Below are 26,198 nucleotides of genomic sequence, written 5' to 3'. Positions count from 1 at the left end.
AAAGCTTATCGGTATAATGCGTGGAAATTCGGCCAATAAGCTAGTGGGATGGCTTGGAGGGTGCCGAGCTGAAGGCTATCGAACGGGTCGCAAGTTGCGGATAGCGAACGCCCTGGTTTTATCCAAGGCTGCTACGAATAAGCGTGGATGTTGGCACGGCCCAGCCATCGCTAGGCCCCAATATGAAGCGCAAATAAGTAGCCCCGGACAGTCAGTGCCGACGTCGCGCTTGTGCTGCCGCCTCCCGGGCTGGACTAAGGTGTCACTCGAACCGTGCCGAGAGTCAATCTGGCTGGGAGCCCGAGTCAACAAATAACTCAGTCTCTAACGGTGGGCTCAGGCAAGTGGCGACCGCCTGTTCTAAACAGCCTTACCCAGGTACAGCGGATCTCTGACCGGGTGGACCTGCCCTTTCTCCGCAGCTCGTGGGAACTAGAGAGTCGAGAATTCAAATATAAATAAACAAGCAAACGTAGAGTCCGACACTCTTAAAAAGTCGGAAGTCACCACCAATAAAGACCAAATAAGCAAGGGTGGCGTACCGAAAGCCCCTACTCATGCAACATCGACACGAGCCAAGGCCAGCGGACCACGCAGCCAGGCAGCCCCCACGAACAGCAAGGGCCAACCCAAAACACCCACCAAAGCTGAGGCGGCTCACCAGCCAAACCAACCGAAGGAAGGTGCAAGGGCTGACCTTGTGGTAAGTACCAGGGCCAAGGAGTTCAAGCGAACACCACCAAATCAGGCAGGACCACTGGAACGAAAGAAGGCAAACCGCATCTTAAAACGTCTGGCCACCAACCCCATACGGGAGGATCAGACTTCCAAGGAGGACTACCAGTAATTCCAGACTTCGACCCCGCAAAGATACCAAGCGACAGCAACAAGCGGGAGAGGTCGGTCGAAGTGGCGCAACCAGCGAGCAAGAAGGCCAAGACAACCAGCCGCGGCACGTGGTCTAGATCCTTTGCCGAAGTGGTGAAGGATCGGAAGATCATCGGCGTCATCGACCAGAACGATGAAGGCGGCAGGATCACAAGGAACCAGTGGGGTCAGGTTGAGCGGGCACTTGCGACGGTGGCCTTGAAAGTGCTGGACGAAAACCCAGGACCACCACCTGACTGCACAGATGCAGGGTGGTACCAGGGCAACGTAAAGTTGATCGCCTGTGAGGACGAGAGATCGGCAGCGCTCTACAAGGCTGCCATTACCAAAGTTGGCAAGGTCAACCCCGGGGCCAAGCTAGCCGTCTGCGAGGCAGCGGATATCCCGTCCAGACCAAGGGCGATGGATGCCGTCTGAACCCTCTGAGCCAGAGGCTATTCTTAGCCTCTTGACAAGTTTCAACCCAGAGCTCCCAACAGAAGGTTGGAAGGTAGAGAAGGTTGAGAGGACTGAACGCGTCACCATGAACGTGGTGATTCTCCTCAACCAGGCATGCCTGGAACCCCTGGCAGCATCACAGAACCGAGTCAACTACGGTTTCGACAAGGTGCAACTCCGCATATACGACACGGACAAACTAGCGGCAGACAATCTGGCTGCATGTGCGTCCTACACTCATCTAAGGAACTCATCCTGGGTGGAGACGCCAACTCACACCACACACAATAGGGAAGTACTTTATGACTATCTCCTTCAATCCAACTTATTCATCTGCAACAAAGGTAATGACCCTACTTTCATCACTAGAAATAGGAGGGAAGTCTTAGACATTACCCTGATATCTGATACCCTACTCAACCATCTTGAAGAGTGGAAAGTGGGAGCCGAACACTCCTTCTTCGACCACCGATATGTAGAATTTACAATATCTCTAGAATGTCCTCCCCCCGAGAGCATAAGAAATCTAAGACGCACTAACTGGGGGTACTACAAAATACTCCTCGATAGAAACATAAATACTCCACCGACTCAAGTACTCGACAGTCATGAATTAGAAAACCTAGTCAATACTTTCACTGACATCTGTAGTGAGGCCATAAAAAAGGCCTGCCCAAGCCGAACAGTCAAAACAAAACACAAACCGCCTTGGTGGAACACTACCCTGGCGGCCCTTAAAAGCGACTGCAGAAGTCAGAGTCACAGAGCTAAATAAAGCAACAACGAAGCTTCCTGGAACACGTACCATACGAAACTAAGCCATTACAAAAAGGGAAATTAGTATATCAAAGCGAAGAGAATGGGCCAACTTCTGCAGTAGCATAGAATCTACAGCGGAAGCGTCCAGGCTCAGAAGAATTTTAGCAAAATCTCCAGCAACCGTTGGATACCTAAAAACCAATGAAGACACTTGGACGGGAAACAGCCAGGAAACTTTATAACTCCTGCTAGACACCCACTTCCCTAATAACACGCAAGCAGTAGAGGACCTCCATTTAGTGGAGAACCTCGACGAGCAGAGCATTGACAGCATTTCAAACCCTGAACGCATCAAATGGGCGATTAACTTTTTTAAGCCCTTCAAATCACCTGGCCCTGACGGCTTTTTCCCGGCACAACTTCAACGGACAATAGATACTACCCTTCCATGGCTGACGGTCATATTCCACGGCTGTCTGGCACTGAATCACATACCATCCAGATGGCTGGACATTAAAGTAATATTTATACCAAAGGCTGGCAAGCCCTCTCACACCTCTCCAAAGGACTTCCGTCCAATAAGCCTCTCCTCCTTCTTATTAAAGACCCTGGAAAGGCGTACCAAAAGGGCAGATAAACAGATACTGCCCTAGACTCCCTAGTATCTTATATAGAGAGAGGGTTCCAAAACAAGGAATACTCCTTGGCAGCCTTCCTAGACATAGAAGGCACTTTCAACAATGTCACCCCAACGGCTATCACTGGCGCTATGACGGAACTAGGCATTGAGCGCCCTATAGTGGGACTCATTCACACCATACTCACCAGTAGGGTAGTGTACTCCACTATGGGATCAGCACAATCGACTAGGAACGTTAGTAGAGGAACACCGCAAGGCGCTGTACTTTCCTCTCTGCTATGGGTTATAGTTGTTAATAAACTTTTATCACTTCTAGAGGAAGCGGGAACAAAAGTGGTGGTCTATGCGGACGACGTGGTTATCCTAATGCAAGGAAAATTTCCTCAAACGCTATGCAACTTGATGGAGACAGCCTTATCCACACTCTCAAGGTGGAAGCGCGCTGCGGACTGGTTGTCAACCCAGAAAAGACAGAATTAGTTCTATTTACAAGGAAGTATAAGATACCAAGTCTAACTCTCCCAAAACTACACCAAACACGCATTGAATACAATTCTTGACCTAGAACCTCTAGGCATCAGCAACGGCGCTGAGTCTCCGCGAAGCGTCTGCCTGGTCAACAGGCTCATCAGGTCACTCCATTATACTTACAAACCAGCGTTATATACCACAAAGAACAGACTACGTCCCACCCATAGTCAACTTCGAAAAAAGATACAAGGTTCTCATACCCACCCGCACAGAATGAGACCACCTCCCTCACCAGATCGAGAACGCCGTCAATATATACACGAATGGCTCCAAGCTTTACTTGCAAACAGGAGGGGGAGTTTTCTCGCCTGAACTAGACATAAAAGTCTCTTTTCAACTACCAGATCACTGCAGTGTCTTCCAAGCGGAAGTGATGGCAATCCAGGAAGGTATGTCTTACCTGTATACAACAAAACACTGCAACACGGACATCTTCATCTTTTCGGACAGTCAAGCAGCCCTCAGGGCCCTCGACTCCTACTCAAATAACTCACTTACTATCCCTGAATGCCGCAAATCTCTGAACGAGATGGCCACTCATCTCAGAATCAGACTCATTTGGGTGCCTGGACACCGTAAAATTGAAGGCAACTGCAAAGCGGACGAACTAGCAAGACAAGGGACAACCACCGACATCCTTCGCGATAAGGACACGGTGGGCATGCCCATAGCTACCTGCAAGCTTCTCCTCAAGCAAAGATTGTATACCCTCTCCAACAACCGTTGGAATACGATCTCAACATGCCTGGGGTAATTATAACCCGAAAATAACCAAAACCCTTTTACAATGAATCAGGGCAGACATTTCCATCCTAATTAATGCCCTCACGGGCCACTGTCTTTTAGGGACACACGCGAGCAGGCTAGGACTCAGCAGCTACGACTACTGTCGCAGCTATAAACAGATAGAAGATGAGGAGAACATTGAACACCTCCTGTGCTTCTGCCCAGCACACAACCTCAACCGTTTTCAAAGACTAGGAAGCTACACGCTTCCAAACCTTGCAGCCATACAAGGCACCAGCATACCCAAACTCCTTTGTTTTCTGCCTAAGTGAGGGGACTAGTCTATAATCCCCAATCATGCTCACCTAACCTAACCTAATGCGTGGAAACGATTCAAGGCTTTATGTTTTGATTGGCCTTGAACTTGTGACGGGTCAAACAAGGTTTTCAGCGGTAAGCGAACCATGTATTTTCCGTTCCACCATCGTTCCTTTGTGGTGAGTTGGCGTCCAGGCGGCACGCTATCTAGTTCGAAAAAACCTTTGCGCCAGATGATCGAGCGTCATGACGTTACAACGGACAGTGATGGAGTGTGTCATGTATTCCCTCACTGGTCCAAAAACAATCCAACCGAGAAGAGTGTTTTGTGCGATTGGTTCCTCATGAGTTCCTCGTCCAATTTCTGGGAGCATCAATTGTGGAATGAGATCAACGCCCACAAGCACGTCAATACGACCGGATCGAGCAAAATTGGAATCGGCAAGTTGCAATCCTTGAAGGTGTTGGAATGAGCGAGGGTCGATATCCGATTTTGGAAGGTGCCCTGTAAGTGTACGGAGAATAAATGTAGTGGATACAAACGATGTAAACTGGGAACCTGAAATCGAGCTTATGATAAAACAAGAAAGGAAGCTACCTTCGGCCAGCCGAAGCTTATATACCCTTGTAGATAAAGTAATGCTTACTCGGTCCAGTTCCGTTTGTAATTAAATTTTGTTTTTAAGTTGTCAAGAATCAAAACGCCTACTCCCTACAGCTACAATTAATTTTCTTATATTTGTTTGAATGTTCCTAAGATAAGCCTTAAGATATAGTGGTCCGATCCGGCTCGCTCCGACATATGTACTACCTGCAATAGAAAGAAGACTTTCGGGAAAATTTCATCGCGATAGCTTTAAAACTGAAAGACTAGTTCGCATAGAAACGGACAGACGGACAGACGGACATGGCTAGATAGACTCGGCTATTGGTGCTGATCAAGAATATATATACTTTATGTGGTTGGAAACGTCTCCTTCACTGCGTTGCAAACATCTGACTGAAATTATAATACCCTCTACAAGGGTATAATTAGTACTATGTCGACAACGGTTGTGAGAGGAATCGCCGATCCCTGTTATTTCCGCAGAGATAGGGGTGCGTGAGGGACGCAGCGTCTGTACTACGCTTTCGGTGCTCCCATTTCAGTAGTCACATGAAAACTGTGGCGGCTAGTGGAATTGAAGGTGGATCGGTTGGGCGCATGTGGATTGGAAGATTGTCCTGGAGTAGAACGAGTAGAACGATTTTCGATTAGGTCGAAGCTAACTAAGCGCTCCAGAAGGAAAGTCTGCAACATCGAAAAGGTTGGAACCACGATGAAGCTCCCCCAAGAGTGCTACCACGCTTGCGTTGTGCTGCTTGGTAGTTGGTTAACAGGTGCTGCACTAGCCAGTGATCGCAGGAATTAATGTTTATTTTTAAACGTCGAAGATCACTAATGCAAACATTAGCCAGGGTTAGCACGCGCCTGGTACCTTCTGCAGCTTCCTTGGGAACCGACTCGAGACTACAATGGAGACGTGGATTGAAGTAGCGCTTGACGAGGAGATCCCGGGCTACAGTATACCCAAAATTCGTTAATGCCATGTGATAGACATCCTGGTCACGTCCTTCGGGCACGGCCTGCTTGAGAAAGTGGAACTTTTGGATGTTAGAGAGAGTGTTGTTATCATGGATGAATTGTAAGAAACCATCGTAAAACGAGGGCCAATCTGTAAAGTTTCCCGAAAAGCGTGGAACTGGAAGCTTCGGAAGCGGAATTTGGGATGATAAAGTTGGTGTGACGGACTCGATTGGTGGGGAACTTTGGGCTACCACTGGGAACTTGGTGTCGTAGTCTTCCGAGATATTGCAAAAGATGCGCTGATCCTCTTCAACAAACCAATCATATAGATTGCCTGAGAAATACACATATTGACTGAGACACACCTGATCGACCAATTGTTGGTGATTCGCATCAAACAGGGTGAATAAATCTAAGTCGCTGAAGAAAATAAGGTTTGGATTTTCATGATTGTCTTGAAGTTACGATCGAGTTGCATCAACCTGTTCCATAAATCCTCCTGTCTTGCGTGCAATCCAGCAAACGAATCGGATGGGGAAGGATTGGCTGGTGAACCTGTCTTTTTATCGTCGTTACCTATAGTTTTCTTGCATTTACAACAACGCACTTGAAATTACAGCACTCACATACAAACACTTAGCGACTTTCAGTCAGTCTGTGTCGCAGTTTCTAGTTTCAATTCGACGTTTCTTTGGCCCGTTTTTCGTCGCGCAGCATTCTCTCGTTCCGTTGTCAGTTATTTGTCGCGCAGCGATGTCTTGTTCTTCGGTCCGTTATTCGTAGAAAGAGTGGATCCACGCGGCACAATTTAATAGCCGTTTGTTTCAGATTAATTTGAGACCGATTGTTTGTTCCAAATCGATTAAAATTCCATTCATTGGCAATTTAAGCAACAGGTTCCCCTTACGGGCCACCAAAAATGTTGTGACTGCGCCGGTAAAGTACGGGAGTCAATGATTAGCAGAAGTCTGCTATGGGTACTTTGCTGTTGCCGTTTAAGAACAACAAGGGGTTTTACTTCAATTATGTCACTGGAATTTAATTTGAATTGATTTAGGAGAGCAGAACAATGGTTGACAATATAACAATGTGTGTTCAGCTTTTCTCGTTGAAATCGTGAGTAAATTCAAAGTCGTAATAACTGGAAAGCTTAGAGGTGGTCCGTTTCTCCAAAAGGGACCGGGCTCTGGGATCGATAGGAATCAAAAAAGTTGTGGTATGCACTAACGTTACGTAATGAACATTACGACAACGAAAATAACCGTACAAATCGCCTTCTCACTTTCCCGGTGGGTAGCTACGAGATAGAGTATTAGTGTTGGTGCGTGGTGGGTGGATAGCGGGGCAACAGCTCACATGTGTGCTCGTAGCGATCTCTTTGATTTGATTGAGAAATGCAATCGAAATGTTGAACTTGCTGGAAGTTAACATCTGTACGCAAAAGGCCGTGGAACTGTGGTGATAAAAAGTAATATGGCTTTAAAATTACCCTGCACACCGTATTGTATATAAGGTGTTTATAAAACATGTTAACATCCTGCCGAACACGGAATCAGTTTTGGACCAGTAAAATACTAGTTGGGACAAGAAGGTTAACTAGTTCAAGTTATGTCCATTCCCTTGTAACGAACTGGTCCATTTTTAATATGCTTGTCATCGGAAACAACTAGTTCATTTGTTACCAGTTTTGCTGTTTGCTATTTGCTGTTAGCCAATTTACTGTTACAGCTGGTAAACCACACTAAAAAAATTATTTTCACGAAATACTAAAAATGTATCTCTCGACCATCATGTTATTGGACTACACTAGTACTTGGCGATGGTTAACTTGACGCTCTCCTAATTAGTAGTCAATTAATAGGCGCGGTCATCTGAAGAATTCTTATAATTTTTATGTAATCAAATATGGCAAATGATAATTAAGTGGAATTAAAATAAACTTACTTTTTTTGAGGTAAGTCGCCCTCTCTAGGACTTGAACCAGGGACCTTTCCATTTGTAGACACACTAACTGATTGAGCCATACACACATTTTGTAATGCCCTAACAAGGTTTATGAATTTTAGTGTGACATAATTCAAAAACAGTGATTTTTAACATATATAATATATATATATTGCCTCTGACAGATTAACCTAAGTTTAAAATAAAACTAAATCATCACAAAGCAAAAAAAAATAATTTACAAAGACTGGGGATTGAACCGAGAACCTATTCAGTTTGATTGGTTTTGTGTTAAATTTTCCAGGACATTTACACCAGGCTAAATTTTTGGATTATATGTGTTTCAATTGCAACTAGTTAAATTCCAGTTGTCTTTTAACTGGAATTTATATATATGATGGACGTTGATGCACTACGAGAAGTACAAACAAGTGGCCCAACGACACCAAGCACGTGCTTGTTACGCGCGGGGCCCTTTTGTAAATTTGGGCAAAAATGCGAGTTCGCGAGGAAGAATACATAAAACCCATAAAGACGGGACCAATAATGAAAAAAAACATGCAGTTAGGAGTGAAGCAAATGAGTTAAAATGTTAGTTTTTAATACAGGGATAGAAGTTGATGTGCAAATTAAATGATAAAGAACATTATAGTTATTACATAGAACGCGAAAGGGCTCGTGCAGACCAAAATTTGATGTACATCGAGGTAAATTAAGAGGATGATAATTACGTGTTAGTCTAACGGGAACATTAAAAGTTAGGCGGCTAACAAGCTCTACAGAATCAATATCACCTCTTATAAGATTATGCATAAAAATGGTACCAAGCATTTTTCTACGATTTGCAAGTGTCGGTAAATTAAGCAATAATAATCTACTCTGGTAGGAAGGTAGCCTTACGTTTTGATCCCAGTTCAAACTACGAAGGGCAAAAAGGAGAAATTTTTTTTGTACCGACTCTGTACGGTCAATGTGGACTTGGTATTGTGGGCTCCAAACCGAAGAACAATATTCCAATATAGGACGGACAAGGGAGGTAAATAATAATTTGGTTATATAAGGGTCATCAAATTCTTTTGACCAACGCTTTATAAACCCAAGAACACTCATAGCTTTATTGACTGTCGACATTATGTGGCAGTCAAATTTAAGCTTCGGGTCCAGAAGAACGCCTAAATCATTTACTGAATATATACGGTCAAGTGGCAAATTCTGAAGCGAATAACTTATAAAGGTAGGGGTGACCCTATAAAAGGTCATTACGTTGCATTTTAGGCAGTTCAAATTTAAGAGGTTATACTCACACCATACTTGAAATTGATCAATGTCTGATTGTAAGCCAAAACCAGACTCTATATTATTATATGTCAAACAAAGCTTAACATCATCCGCATACATTAGTACACGAGAATGTGTTACAATAGAGGGAAGATCGTTAATAAACAAAGTAAACAGCAAAGGGCCCAAATGACTACCCTGAGGTACTCCAGATGTCACATGGATCGTTTTTGAAACAGCCTTCTTATATATAACCCTCTGAGTCCTCCCATTCAAATAGCTTGAAATCCAAGTTAATAGATTACATGGAAACCCAAGCAAATCTAATTTGAATAAAAGAAGAGAGTGGTTAACAGAGTCAAAAGCTTTACTGAAATCTGTATATACAACGTCAGTCTTCATTTTATTGTTAAATCCATTTATTACAATTGATGACAATTCAAGTAGGTTGGTGGTAGTCGATCTTCGCTTAACAAAACCGTGTGACACGGTGATATTAGCGAGGAACATAAATGTTGCAAATGAGAAGTGATAATACGTTCAAAGGCTTTTGGAATAGCCGACAATTTAGAAATACCTCTATAATTCTGGGCATCCGCCTTCGCACCCTTTTTGTGAAGTGGAATAATAAAAGAATCCTTCCAGATAGTTGGAAAAACTGATGATGAAATAGACAATTGAAAAAGTTTAAGAATAGGTTTGCAGATGGTTGATGCACAAAACTTAAGCACACACCCAGGAAGTCCATCAGGACCGGGAGAATAAGTTGGCGTTGTTGATGTTAAATCTCTTAAGAGAGAACTTTCGGTAATTATAGGGGAAAAAATACAATTTGCCCTATTTAAGGGATTACGGTAATTTGATTCTGACCATGAAGAAGAGCTATAAGTAGTTTGGAAAAAGTCAGAGAATAAATCAGCAATTTCAGAGTCAGTCGATGCCTCCATTGAGTTAAATCGAACCGATGAAGGCAAAGCTGATGACTTACGCTTTGCGTTGACAAAGTTATAAAATTGCTTCGGATCATTTGTAAATTCAAATTTACAACGATTTAAATACATGGAATAGCAATGACTGTTAAGAACATTAAAATCAGATCGAGCCACCACATATTTCGAAAAATCAGATGGCTTACCCGATTTTTTATACTTTTTATAAGTGTTTGTTTTAAGATTTTTTAGTCTTTGAAGCGCATTTGTAAACCAGGGGGGACTGTTCGGCTTGGGAGGAAGCCTATCAGGAACGCATTCATTAAAAAAAGTGTTTAGAACGCTATAGAAAAGTTCCGTTGCACTTTCGATGTCCACACAGTTATAAAGATCTGTCCAATCGTATTGCGAAATCATTAAATTAAGTTTATTATAGTCACATTTCCGAAAACATCTCATTTTAGTTGGAGAAACTAAAGGAGAGAGGGTATCAAGGTAGGGGAGGCAAATTGTCAATTCCATAGTTGGATGGTATCGGTCTTCTGGTACCACAAGAGCGTCAATTCTAGATACTGTGACTTCAGACGGCTCTGAAACAAACACAAGATCTAATTGTCTATTTAATGAATTTCGTATAAAGCTAACCTGCTGTAACGATAATTCTAAAAGGCCATCCACAAAATCATGGGTGGATAAAGGTAAAGCGACAAGTGAGTCAGAAGGGGGGGACCAAGATATATCAGGGAGATTAAAGTCACCCAAAACAATGAAAAGGTCTCTATTGGAAAAAAAGGATAAAATTGATTTAATAGCAGATAGATGTTGCTCATAAATTATTAGGTCAGAGCCAGGCGGAATATACGAACATGTAATAAAAATAGACAAGGTTTGCAGGGAAACTTTCACACAAACAAATTCAATGTCAATAGAGGCATAAGAGTGAATTCTCTCAGAACTTATGGTGGAGGTGACGGCAATTAAAACGCCGCCCCCCCTACGGGAAAGGCGATCGGTTCTGTAGGTATTAAAATTGGTAGACAGAACTTCAGAGTCTGTTATCTCTGGTTTCAGCCAAGTTTCAGTAAAAGCTAAGATATCGTCCGTAAATGACGAGGAGTCAGCATAAAGCTTTGGTAGCTTCATGTTAAGTCCTCTAACATTTTGGTAAGGCAATAATAAACTTTTCAGTTTTTTGGCACCGTGGAAGGCCTATTATTTGTTCTCGGTTTATTAGGAACAAATTCTGTTATAACCAGATCATCATTAAGCCAGAAGCTTTCAGAAAGCAGTTCTTTAAACACATCAGGCGGAGCAAAAATTTTGAAAGACGATATCCTACGGGCGTATGAAAATCGAAATTGTTCAACCGCAATATCCTCGGATGGGAATTTTTCACGAATGAATTCCAAAACATCCTCAGATGTGGTATCAGGCGTAAATCTTGAAACAAATAGTTGCTTCCTATGTGGAACAACTGAGAGTTTCTTACGCCCCCCAGCAGCAGTCTGAACCTCACTCAGCTGAGAGCCAGAAGCGGCACCTACTGTACGTCTGGGTACAACTGAGAGATTTTTACGTCCCCCAGCAGCAGCCTGAACCTCATTCGGCTGAGCGACAGAAACGGCGCCCACTGTACCTATGGATATGGTCGGCACCGGATTGGTTGATTCCGCCGGATCTGGAGCCTGACTTTCAGATACAGGGGCTACAGGGACAGGGACTACACCTGAACTAGCAGTATCCATTGGCACAGATGGTTCACTTACCCCTGTGTCACCAGAAACTGCAGCAGCTACCAAGTTTGGATTTAACGTGGATTCAACACTCGCCTTTACTGTCGTTGAGCTAGCTTTTTTGCGTTTGGGCGACTCGGTTAATAATTTTTTATTATTAAATTGTTCACATACGGAATTAAATCCATCATTGAGCTGTTTAAAAACTCGTGAAAGATTACATAGGCCGTCTCGAGTCTGCCTCATAAAGCTGCTCATCTCAACTGCCAAATCCCTGCAGGGCTCACATACCCACATGAGACCAATCCGCATTTCAATAAAGTCTTTAACTCTGCCAGTAAATCCTGCACATTTAGAATGCATCATTGCTTCGCAGAGCCAACAGTAAACAAAAGGGTCATTAGATGCAGTCCTACAATTTTTCTTAGTACAGATAAGGGTCATTATAAGAAAAATACGTTAGAGAATAAAGAGAATAAAAATAAAAAGTATATAAAAGTATAAACAAATACCTCAAGTAAATTTGGCACTGGGATCAAATTCCAAAACCACAAAATCACAAAAACACAAAAAGTATAAGAGCGCGAGATCGCGAATTAAATCGAAAGAGAGCGCGAGAGAAAAGTCTTCTATCGACTGAGCGTGGCTTGTGGGGCACCAAAACAACTCAACGCACGAACAGTTAGATGTAAAGCAAGCAAGAGAGAGAGAGACTATGAGAATAGGTCTACAAGAAATTCGGCAGGTTCAGAGAGAGTGAAATTACAGTTATAATAGAGCGGCAGAGAGAGAGAGAGAGTAAGAGTAAGAGAGAGAATATAAGAGCCAATTTAGAGAGTGCAAATTACACTAACAAAGCCAAGATATTAAATAAATCAAATGGAAATGTTAAAATAACTATAACCACGTACCCGTAATCTGGGAGATCTATGAAAGTCACTAACACGATTGTTAGGCTAAACTTTGTTAGCTAAACTTTGCTAAACTTTGTTGCGGAAATAACACAATATAAAACAAAAACTCAGAGCACAATGGTAAACACAACCGTTCACAAGCGACGCTAAATCATTTAACATGTATTTGTTCTATTATTTTGTTATTTTGTCAAAAAGGTACCAGTCCGAGACAAGTTGCATTTTCACTAGAGTTGTATTATTCACTTTTTCGATAGCACAAATTTTGTAGGCCAAATGCATTCAGACAAATTCTGGTTGCGTTATATTAGTTATATAACTAGTTGATTTTCATACTAGTTGCACCTTAAGTGCGTTAGCACAAGTTTAAGAGCGACCTCTCGACGCTAACTTGTGTGGCCGGAACCGCGTGCACTACACACAAAAAACAGCACGTCGCCGTAAAATCGATAAGTCCAGGTAATTTTCTGGTTATTCCTACTCATATCGTTTTTACCTGAAATATTCATAAAATTTACATTAAATAATATCATTTTGCCGAATTCTCTCTCTCGGAGATTCTCTAACTTCGAAAAAGAGCGCAAGAATCAATATGGCGAGCAAAATGACATGAGTGGAAGCGAGAAAGACGTATTCGAAATTCGAGCTGACGCACTTCAAGCATGTTTTCTCGCTCGCACTAAAATAAGTTTTGGTCAGGAATAATGAAAATTTTCGTTCTTACATTTTCGACCATATCACATTTACCTGGCCCCATATCAAGTTAAAAATGATCTTAAAAAAGGTCAAATTGACCTACGATTCATATCGATTTTTTTTGGGTGTACTTTGGCCAGCTTATATAGATAAGGATAAACAAACTTTTGGCGCTCCCAGTACTCCATGATGCCAGTGCTCACATCAATTGGCTTGGCGCTATATTGATCGATTTCTCGATTTGCTACCTTTATATTAAAATCCATTATTTTAACGCACTTTTCATCACTCGATGCCACTTCAATCGAGTCTAAAAACTCACTAAGAGTTCTCCGTAATTGATAAGCAAAGTAAAAAATATAAGTGCCAAATTGTGTATATATAAAGATAAATTTATTTACAGCACTTTGTGTTTCTGATGATGTGGAAGCCTCGTCAATGCATTGCTCAGGACGAATCTACAAAAAAATTAAAAATATTGTTATCATTATACCCGTTACTCGTAGAGTAAAAGGGTATATTGTATTCGTGCAAAAGTATGTAACAGCTAGAAGGAAGCGTTTCCGACCCCATAAAGTATATATATTCTTGATCAGCGTCACTAGCCGAGTCGATCTAGCCATGTCCGTCTGTCCGTCTGTCTGTCTGTATGTCTGTATGAACGCTGAGATCTCAGAAACTACTAAAGCTAGAAGGTTGAGATTTTGCACACATATTCTTTGGCTTCCTACGCAGCGCAAGCTTATTTCAGCCGAGCGCCACGCCCCCTCTAACGCCCACAATCGCCCACTAAGGATTTTAAAATGGGTCCTGCACCCACATCTTTAAAGATTTCCGAGAAGTATAAATGCAATTTTGTTGTGTATATTTATATCTATCGAAATGACATTTTTCAAATCGGACCATCCATTAAAAAGTTATACGCATTCAAAATTGTCAATATATATCTATCTCCCTTGCACTCCCTGAGTTACGATTATTAGTCGGGACACCAACCCGAGTACAGCGTTTGCAATCTCTTTAGCTGAGTGACGGGTATTAGATAGTCGGGACACCAGCCCGACTATAGCGTTCTCTCTTGTTTTTATAATTTTTCGGTGGATATATTTTTAACTTACGTTTCTTTGTAGCAAGAGTCGCCTTATTATTGGGTCCAAATAAAGGTTACATACTACCGCATTGCTTGCCAGTAGGCTTTCTTCCCGGCTTTCTATACATTTCTTGAATGTCTGGCTGGTTGAACTGTTGATGACCCCAATTGTCAGTTGTAGCTCAAGTCACAGTTTGCAGAAGTCCCAAATGTATAGCAAAGAACATTGCCATTTTTGAGTTGCTATATAAGCAGGCTCGCCATTCGGTATCACTTACTCTTTGTGGAAGCTCAGACCGTTTCTTACAAAACTCTTCAAAAGTCAAAAAAAATTTATGTAAGCTGTACGTGGAGTTCCATTGCGTAGCTACGTCCAATTCTGGTTGCGCCAATGACTCTTCTTTTATAAAAAATCTGTAAGCCGGTGTTCTAAGAAGTTTTATAATACTTCGGGCCTTATTAATGGATTCACGACAACCGATTGCTTCGAAAAATTGCTTGTTCGAAAGCTGCAGTGTATGTGTAGCACATTTCGCTGATTGTATTGATTGTATCCGTAGATCCTTAAGAAGATCTTTCCACATCACATTCTAGGTCACTTAAAAGTTTAACTGATTTAATCATGTTTCGCCCATTGTCGGTAGTGCATGCGTACACTTGGTTTATATTAAAGGCATTTAAGAAGCTCGATATTTCAGAGTAGAGAAATAGACCGGTATGTTTTTTGTTGAGCTTTATTAAATATTTGATCGTAAACGCCCAGAACTCCTCTATTGCACTTCGTAGCAGTATCCATTTTTAGACATTTTTATTTTTATTGAGAAAAGATATAATCTTTTGATTTCATATGGTCATGTTTTTCGCTGACGAAATCCATAATGTCCTTTAACGTCACGATATCTATGGACAGTCCACGAAAAATTTGAGTGGTAAGGACTTTAAAAGCCTTGGAGTCCAGGACGGAAATATTAATTTTTTCTGTTGTTACCAAATCAATGGATTACTTTGCCATAGGCATGGCCGCCTTGTAATGTGGTCGGGACACAATTTGCATTACTAGTAATGGGAAAAGTATGCTAGGGCCGAGTCACCTTCGGGTCCCCATTACGAATTCACTATACTTACCCAAAATTGTAATGCCAAATGTAGACAGACTAGAGAAAATGTAATGCTGTTCATGCATTCTGTTCTTAATAAAGTTCCGAAACTCAAACGTGACGGAGGGGAAATGAAAAACGAACACATAGGCAATAATTTTTAGGTGTGTTTGTGATTTTTGACAAAAGGAAATCGTTAACGAACAAAAATACGAAGTCATAGGAGCTCTGATTACAACTTCACTGTCGAAAAACAGCGATCGTAATCGATTACAATGTCTACACTTGTAATGCATTTTTTCTCCAGACCCCATTCACATGTTCGCCGCTGGGTTGTAATTGTTCGTGCGTTATAGTTGTTGGTGCCCCACAAGCCGCTCAGTCGATAAAAGCTTTTTTCTCTCGCGCTCTCTGGCTTTCGATTTAATTCGTGATCCGCGCTCTATTACTTTTTGTGATTTGTGTCTTTGCGATTTTGGAATTTGATCCCAGTGCCAAATTTACTTGAGGTATTTGTTATATTTTATTTTATTTTCTTTAATTTTCATATAGTGGTTCTTTCTGTTCAATGAAAAAATGTATTCTTTCTTCTTCACCTAATGAAGATTTTATTTTCAGATGGTTTTGCGAAACGATCATGAATGTTAAATGTGCAGGACTTAATGACAGAATTAGAGACTTTCTTGAGCAGCGTGCCGGTCCCGTGTGGGCATGTGATTCCTGCAGGAAATTATTAAGTGAGATGACCAGCTTCATGAGGCAGACTCGAGACGGCCTTTTAAATCTTTCGGGAGCTATTAAAAAGCTCAATGAAGGGTTTGATTCCGTTTGTACCCAATTTAGTAATAAACAAGGGTATAAAAATTACTAAGCTAGTCGGCCAAACGCAAAAAGGCAAGCTCAACGGCAGTAATAAAGCTGTGGCATCTACCCCAAATCCGAGCCTGGTAACTGCAGCAATTTCTGTTGACTCAGCAACTGGGTCAATGGATACCGCTGGGTCCGGTGGTGTCCCTGCAGCCGAGTGAGGTTCAGACTGCTGCTGGGGGGCGTAAGAAACTTTTAGTTGCTCCACATAGGAAACAATTATTTGTTTCTAGGTTCACCCTAGATACCAAATCTGAGGATGTTTTGGAATTTATACGAGAAAAATTCGCATCCGAGGACATTGCAGTGGAACAATTTCGATTTTCGTACGCCCGCAGGATATCGTCTTTTAAAATATTTGCTCCGCCTGATGTGTTTAATGTACTACTTTCTGAAAGCTTTTGGCTTAATGATGATTTGGTAATCAAAGAATTTGTTCCCAATAAACCAAGAACAAATAACAGGCCTCCCACTGTGCCTAATAAACGGCTTTCTACTGTGCCAAATAACAAGCCTTCCACTGTGCCAAAAAAGTAATAAGTTTATTTTTGGCTTATCAAAATGTTAGAGGACTAAATATGAAGCTACCAAAGCTTTATGCTGACTCCTCTGCATTTACTGAAGATATTTTGGCTTTTACGGAAACTTGGCTTAAACTCTGAAGTTCTGTCAAATAACTTTAGCACCTACAGGACCGATCGCTCCTCGCGTATAAAATCTCGCTATAAAATCTGTCCTATCCCTCCTCTCCAACAGAGACCTTTTGATTGTTTTGGGTGACTTTAATCTCCCTAATATCTCTTGGTCTCTTCCCTCTGACTCACTTGTAGCTTTAAGCCTTGTGTAGCTTGTAGCTTGTGGCCTTTAAGAATTATCGTTACAGCAAGTAAGCTTTATACGAAATTCTTTAAATAAACAATTAGATCTAGTATTTGTTTTAGATCCGCATGAAGTTACGGTATCTAGAATTGACGCACTTGTTGTACCTCAAGACCGATATCATCCAACATTGGAATTGACCTTCCCTGTACTGATACCCTTTCTCCTTTAGTTCCTCAAACTAAAACGAGATGCTTTCGAAAATGTGACTTTAACAAATTAAATTACATGATTTCGCAATATAATTGGACTGATTTGTACAATTGCATGGATATTGAAAGTGCAATTGAACTTTTCTATAGCGTTTTAAACACTTTTCTTGACGAATGCGTTCCTGACAGGCTTCCTTCAAAGCTAAACAGGCCTCCTTGGTTTAACAATGCGCTTCAAAGACTTAAAAATCTTAAATCCAACACTTATAAAAAGTATAAAAAATTGGGTAAGCCATCTGATTTTTCCAAATATGTGGTGGCTCGTTCAGATTTTAATGTTCTCAACAGTCATTGCTATTCTATGTATTTAAATAAATGTAAATTCGAATTTTCAAATGATCCGAAGCAGTTTTATAACTTTGTTAATGCCAAGCGTATGTCTTCGGCTTTGCCTTCATCGGTACGTTTAAACTCAAAAACAGCATCGTCGGATTCTGAAATTGCGGATTTATTTGCCGAATTTTTCCAAACTACTTATAGTTCGGCTGCTTGGTCAAACCCCTTAAATAGGGCAAATTGTATTTTTACCCTTGTAATTACCGAAAGTTCTCTCTTAAAGGATTTAGCAACAACAACGCCAACGTATTCTCCCGGTTCAGATGGACTCCCTGGGTGTGTGCTTAAGTTTGGTGCTTCAACCATTTGTAAACCGATTCTTAAACTTTTTCATTTGTCTATTTCATCATCAGTTTTTCCAACTATCTGGAAGGACTCTTTCATTGCTCCACTCCACAAAAAGGGTGCGAAGGTGGATGCCCAGAATTATAGAGGTATTTCTAAATTGTCGGCAATTCCTCAAGCATTTGAACGTATTATTGATTCTCATTTGCAACATTTATTTTCCTCGCTTATATCACCATGTCAGCATGGTTTTTTTAAGCGAAGATCGACCACCACCAATCTTCTTGAATTGTCATCTATTGTAATAAATGGTTTTAAGAATAAAATGCAGACTGACGAAATATATACAGATTTTAGTAAGGCCTTTGACTCTGTTAACCACTCTCTCCTTTTATTCAAATTAGATCAGCTGGGGTTTCCATGTAATCTATTAACTTGGATTTCAAGTTACTTGAATGGTAGGACTCAGAGGGTTATATTTAAGAGCGCTGTTTATAAGATGATTTACGTGAGATCTGGAGTTCCTCAATGTAGTCATTTAGGCCCTTTGCTGTTTACTTTGTTTATTAACGATCTTCCCACTATGGTGGCACTTTCTCGTGTACTAATGTACGCTGATGATGTTAAGCTTTGTTTATCGTATAAAGATATAGGGTCAGGTTTCAACTTACAGTCAGATATTGATTCTTTTTAGGGATGTGTGAGTACAACCTTTTAAATTTGAACTGCCTTAAATGCAACGTTATGACTTTTATTATTAGTTATTCTCTTCAAAAAGCATTACTCGACCGTATATATTCAATTAACGATTTAGGTGTTCTACTCGACCCAAAACTTTAATTTGACGACCACATAATGGCCATTGTCAATAAAGCTATGAATGTTTTTGGGTTTATAAAGCGTTGGTCAAAAGAATTTGATGACCCTTATACAACCAGATTATTATTTACCTCCCTTGTCCGTCCTATTTTGGAATATTGTTCTTCAGTTTGGAGTCCACAATATCAAGTGCACATCGACCGTATTGAGTCGGTACAAAAAAAATGTCTTTCGGTAATTATAGGGGAAAAAATACAATTTGCCCTATTTAAGGGATTAGAGTAGTTTGAATTTGACCATGACGAGGAGCTATAAGTAGTTTGGAAAAAGTCGGCAAATAAATCAGCAATTTCAGAATCGGTCGATGCCTCCAGCAAAGCTGATGACTTACGCTTGGCGTTAACAAAGTTATAAAACTGCTTCGGATCATTTGAAAATTCGAATTTACATTTATTTAAATACATAGAATAGCAATGACTGTTAAGGACATTAAAAGCAGATCGAGCCACCATATATTTCAAAAAATCGGATGGCTTTCCCGATTTTTTATGCTTTTTATAAGTGTTTGATTTAAGATTTTTAAGTCTTTGAAGCGCATTTGTAAACCAAGGGGGGCTGTTCGGCATTAGAGGAAGCCTATCAGGAACGCATTCATTAAAAAAAGTGTTTAGAACGCTATAGAAAAGTTCAGTTGCACTTTCGATGTCCACACAGTTATAAAGATCTGTCCAATTATATTGCGAAATCATAAGGTTACGTTTATTATAGTCACATTTCCGAAAGCATCTCATTCAAGTTGGAGAAACTAAAGGAGAGGTGGTATCAAGATACGGTAGGCAAACTGTCATTTCCATAGTTGGGTGGTATCGGTCTTCTGGTACCACAAGAGCATCAATTATAGATACTGTTACTTCAGACGGATCTGAAACAAACACACGATCTAATTGTATATTTAAAGAATTTCGTATAAAGCTAACTTGCTGTAACGATAATTCTAAAAGGCCATCCACAAAGTCATGGCCGGATAAAGGTAGAGCGACAAATGAGTCAGTAGGAGGGGACCAAGAAATATCCGGGAGATTGAAGTCACCCAAAACAATCAAAAGGTCCCTATTGGAAAGAAAGGATAGAATCGATTTAATAGCAGCTAGATGTTGCTCATAAATTATAAGGTCAGAACCAGGTGGAATATAGGAACATGTAATAAAGATAGACAAGGATTTGAGGGTAACATTCACACAAACAAATTCAATGTCACTAGGGACATGAGAGTGAATTCTCTCAGAATTTAGGGTAGAGGTAACGGCAATTAGGACGCCGTCCACCCTACGGGAAAGCCGATCGGTTCTGTAGGTACTAAAATTATTTGACAGAACTTCAGAGTCGTTTATCTCTGGTTTCAGTCAAGTTTCTGTAAAAGCTAAGATATCGTCAGTGAATGCCGAGGAGTCCGCATAAAGCTTGGGTAGCTTCATGTTAAGTCCTCTAACATTTTGGTAAGCCAAGAATAAACTTTTCAGTTTTTTGGCACCGTGGAAGGCGTGTTATTTGTTCTCGGTTTATTAGGAACAAATTCTTTTATAACCAAATCATCATTAAGCCAAAAGCTTTCAGATAGCAGTACTTTAAACACATCAGGCGGAGCAAAAATTTTGAAAGACGATATCCTGCGTGCGTAAGAAAATCTAAATTGTTCAACCGCAATATCCTCGGATAGGAATTTTTCACGAATGAATTCCAAAACATCCTCAGATGTGGTATCAGGCGTAAATATTGAAACAAACAGTTGCTTCCTATGAGGAACAACTGAGAGTTTCTTACGCCCCCCAGCAGCAGTCTGAACCTCACTCAGCTGAGAGCCAGAAGCGGCACCTACTGTACCTCTGGATACAACTGAGAGATTTTTGCGCCCCCCAGCAGCAGCCTGAACCTCATTCGGCTGAGAGACAGAAACTGCGCCTACTATACCTATGGATATGATCGGCACCGAACTGGTTGACTCCGCCGGCTCTGGAGATCTTATTAGAGCCTGACTACACCGGGACTACACCGGAACTAGCAGTTTCCATTGGCACAGGATGTTCAGTTACCCCTGCGTCACCCGAAACTGCAGCAGCTACCAAGTTTGGATTTAAGGCGGATTCTACACTCGCATTTATCGTTGAGCTAGCTTTTTTGCGTTAGGGCGAATCGGTTAATAATTTGTTGTTGTTAAATTGTTCACAAACGGAATTAAATCCATCATTGAGCTGTTTAAAAACTCGTGAAAGATTACATAGGCCGTCTCAAGTCGGCCTCATAAAGCTGCTCATCTCAATTGCCAATTCCCTGCAGGAATCACATACCCACATGAGACCAACCCGCAGTTCAATAAAGTCTTTAACTCTGCCAGTGAATCCTGCACATTTAGAATGCATCATCGCTTCGCAGAGCCAACAGTAAATAAACGGGTCATTAGATGATGTCCTACAATTTTTCTTAGTACAGACAAAAGACATTATAGGAAAAATATGTTAATTCAAGAGAATAAAATATAATAAGAATAAAAATATGAAAATAATGAAAAATACCTCAAGTAAATTTGACACTGGGATCGAATTCACAGAACCGCAAAGACACAAAACAACAAAAAGTATAAGAGCGCGAGATCGCGAGTTTAATTAGAAACAAGAGAGCGCCAGAGAAAAAACGTCTATCGACTGAGCGTGGCTTGTGGTACACCAACAACTATACACACGAACAGGTACAAGTTGTGAGGAGTTAAATAACTCCGCACAAATAAACACAAGAAATACATGGAGAACTACATGGAGACCGGCCGCACTGTAATACCGACTGGTCCGACTACATTGGCTGTGATACCGATTGGTCTGACTATATTGGCTGTGGTACCGATTAGTCCGGCTGAGTTGGCTGTAATACCGGTCAGTTGGCTGCATTGGCTGTAAATACCGATCAGGCTAGCTGTGCCGGCTGTAATACCGACTAGTCCGGCTACATTGGCTGTAATACCGATTAGTCTAACTGCGTGCGGCTAAGTTGGCCGTAGTACCGACTGGTCCGACTACATTGGCTGTAATACCGATTAGTCCAGCTGCATCGGCCGTAATACCGATCAGTTGCGCAGAACGTTCGTCTTTCTCTGGGCGTTTGCTACAGGGACTGCTGGCGTAAACCGGCCGTAGTACCGGAGCGACAAAGGAAACTGAGTAGGCGTCTGGCGGGACCGGCCGGGACAGAGCAAGGGACAGGAGACTGCGGCTGGCAGGACGAAGGTCTTGCGAGCGTGGTGCCTGGTCACCCTAGTCTGAGAACGGTGACGCTTCCCTAAGCCCAACGACCCAATTCCACGCCCTCGTCGACGAGTGGCAGCGAGAGTACCCGGATCCTCCCGGACCATCCCGGAGCACCTGCAGCGAGGAACCGCCGAGCGGAGTCGCAGGAGCATCGTCAGCACGAGTCACAACATTTATTGTAAACCAGAGCCGTAAATAAACGCCTCTTTGAACCGAGTTCTGAAATGTTTTACTGTTAACCGGGCGGTCACGGTTATATAAATTTGGTGGGACGAACACACAAATCTACTGAGCTAGCCGCACGATCTTCGTAGCGAGCAAATCACAAAAAACAAGTCGTTACATCTGGCGCCCAAAACGTGATTGTCCCGGCAGTAAAAACAAATAAAAATCAGAATGGGGAAGAGTTGGATTTACCGTCTGAAGAAAGGGGACTTTGCCCATGTCTCACAGAGGTTAAACATTAGTCTGGAAGGCAGATCGGAAGACATCAGAAAGGCATTGTCCGAATATTATTCACAGACTGAGAACGACCCCAAGCTAGTCGATATCTGGGCCGAGCTTGAAGCAAAATACGGCGACAGGCCAGGCACCAGTATAAAGATAACAAACGCCGAGGGTGAAGATCTATTGGAAAGTTTGAGCGTCGAAAACATGCAGAAGGAGGGGCAAAAGAGAGAGCCAAGCCAGGAAGGGCAAAAGGCAACGCAAAAGACAGAACCGACACCGACCTCTACACCCAGCAACCCAGATTATGCCAAAGTCGCGAAGCAGGTCAGAGAAGGGTCTTTCAGATTCGATGGCACAGAGAAAACACTCGAATTCCTGGAGCAGGTGGAATGGTCCGCGAATACCTACGGGTTGGATTTGAATTTAATACCTCGAGCGATGCCTGAGCTACTTCAAGGAAGAGCATTAAAATGGTTCATCTCAAACAACCGGCATTGGAAAACATGGATAGAATTTATAGAGAGTTTCCAAACATTCTTCCTACCCAGAGGGTATTTTGCCAAACTAGAGGACCAGGTGAAGGCTCGGAAGCAGGGATTCAGGGAGCCGTTCAAAGGTTACATGGTGGAAATGCAAACCATGGTAAGACCGCTCGGGTATAGTCCGGAGAAAATACTCGAGATCATAAGAGAAAACAGCACACCAGACCTAAGAATTTCCCTCCGAGCATACAAAGTCGACAACCTGGAAGCCCTCATGATCCTGGCCGACGAGTACGAAGAGCTGGAAAAAGAGCGGGAAGCGTTCTCCCATGAGAACAAATTCAGCAGGACAAAGACAACATTCCCGGAACAGGTCACGTGCAGAAGGTGCGACGACAACGCTAGACAAGACATTCCAGCCACCAACCAGCGGATCCCGCCGAACTTACTCCACCAAGGACATCCGATCAGCACCCTATGGAGACCACCGATCACAACTCAGAGGTCACAAGGCACAGGCAGAGCCGAAACCCACATCAATGATCCACAAGAGGCCTGTCGCAAATGTGGAGGACACGGCCATTGGGCACGAGGTTGCCGGAACCAGCGGATATTGTTCTGCTGGATATGCGGAAAAGTGGGAGTGAGATGCATGGAATGCTGCCAGAGAGCGGGAAATGGCCAGCGATCCCAGCCGCAGAGAGGCGAGCGGGGGTCGCACGCGGATACCTCTCCAATCTAACTGGCAGGCTAATCGAAGAGGTGCAGCAGTTGTCCGCAGCGGTGACGATTGGTGGGAACTCGTACAAAGCCACAATCGACACCGGGGCAATAGCTAGCTTTATCAGCGAAGAGCTGGCGGACAATATGGCTGCTCTGGGAAAGATTACACGGACGAGACGGCAAGTTAGGTTGGCAGACGGAAGGTACAGCGAAGTAGGCGCGCAGCCCGAGGTAGAAGTCGAATTCGGCAACAAACGACTGACCATGAGCCTGCTGATATTACCAGGGGTAGTAGACGCATTGGTGCTGGGATGGAATTTTCTCACACAAGTTGGCGCTGAGATAAAGTGCGCAGGTCACGAAATGCGCATACCGGCCAGGAACAGACACAACGGATGGCTGGAGGAAAAATTGTCGGTGGCTGTTGTTCAAGAAAACCGCGAGGAAGGAAACATCGAGCAATTCCTAGAAGCAGAGCTGGCAGAATTCCGAGCCATGAGCGGAACTTCGAACGTGGCCGAGCACCAGATCACCATGAAGGACGACAAACCCATAAAACAAAGATACTACCCTAAGAACCCCAAAGTTCAAGGGGAGATCAATGCAAAGGTGGACGAACTTCTGGAAATGGGTTTCATAGAACACTCGAAAAGCCCGTATAGCTCTCCCATAGTGATGGTGAAGAAAAAAACCGGCAAGTGGAGATTGTGCGTCGACTTCCGACAGATAAACGCAAAATCGGTGAAGGACGCGTACCCAATGCCACGTATCAACTACATCCTGGTCCAACTACGAGAAGCACGCTATATCAGCAGCCTGGACTTAAAGGATGGATACTGGCAGATTCCGCTGGAGGAAGCAAGCAGAAAGTTCACGGCGTTCACGGTGCCAGGAAAGGGGCTCTTCCAATGGAGAGTGATGCCATTCGGATTACACTCGGCATCCGCAACATTTCAACGGGCCTTGGACCAAGTGATTGGACCAGAGATGTCTCCTCATGCGTTTGCCTATCAGGACGACATAATCGTCATCGGACGCACTCAGCAAGAACACAAGGACAATCTTAGAGAAGTGTTTCGGCGTCTGAAGGAGGCGAACCTGAGAATAAACCCCGAGAAGTGTCAATTTTTCAAAAAGGAGCTGCTGTACCTGGGACATCGAGTTACAAGCCAAGGAATTGGCACAGACCCAGAGAAGGTTGCTGCCATAGCCCAGTTAGAACCACCTGCAACCGTCCGGTACCGACGATTTGTACCGGATTTCGCACGCAACGTTAAGCCTCTCAACGACCTACTTCGCAAGGGCGTGAAATGGGTGTGGACGCAAGACCATCAACAGGCATTCGAGGAGGTGAAGGCGAGGCTGGTAACTGACCCAGTGCTAGCATGTCCGGATTTTGGAAGAACATTCATCCTGCAAACAGACGCCAGCTACTACGGCATAGGGGCGATTCTAACACAGAACACGGAAGACGGCGAGAAAGTTATCTCATACTCCAGTCGAACGTTAAACGGAGCACGACACACACGAGCAAGGACTCTGATCATGCCAGCACACACCTAAGTCAACGACGAACCAGGATCGGGATTACAAGAAGCCGTTTAATCGTCAGGACAAGCCGGAGTCAACGGAAAGGGGAGGTGGACAGACAGAAAAGGTCGTTTAATCGTCAAGCGAATGCAGAACCACCAGAGTCCAAGTCCGCATTAGGCAGCAGCATCCGTTTAATCGTCAGGCAAAAGCCGGAGTCAACAGAGCACGCCACACACTAAGACGCTGATCGTTCTAGCACACACCTGAGTCAACGACGAACAAAGGAACAGGATTACAAGTAGCCGTTTAATCGTCAGGCAGCAGCCGGAGTCAACGGAAGGAGTAGCCAGCTGGAGGCAGATGCGGAAGCCGTTTCTATTTGACCACAGAAAACAACTAGGTCCAGGGATGCAGGAGGCAAAGTCGGCCGTTTCTTCGTCAGGCCGAAGCCGGAGTCAACGGTCCAAGCCAAGCCGCTACATTTGAACACAGTCGTAGAAGCGCTCAAGTCATATTTTAAACCACAACTCTGTGCCAACAGCCACGATCCAAGGATTCACTCGTCATCTGAAGAAAGGGGGGAGACAGTAAAGCTCAATAGCTATACTGTAGCCTGCCAAGCAACCTAGGAAAGCAAAATCTTTGCGAAAGCTGAAGGCTGAAAGAAAAGCAGAGGGTGAATACAAGTCTGCAACGAAAGCCAACTTACCACGGCCCATGGACAGAGAATAACCAACCAGACCAACAGGCAACTACAACCGGTAGGGG

This window comes from Drosophila takahashii, chromosome 2L, assembly GCF_030179915.1.
Source record: "Drosophila takahashii strain IR98-3 E-12201 chromosome 2L, DtakHiC1v2, whole genome shotgun sequence".
In the NCBI taxonomy this organism is placed as follows: domain Eukaryota; kingdom Metazoa; phylum Arthropoda; class Insecta; order Diptera; family Drosophilidae; genus Drosophila; species Drosophila takahashii.
Note: the sequence above shows the minus strand (reverse complement) of the source record.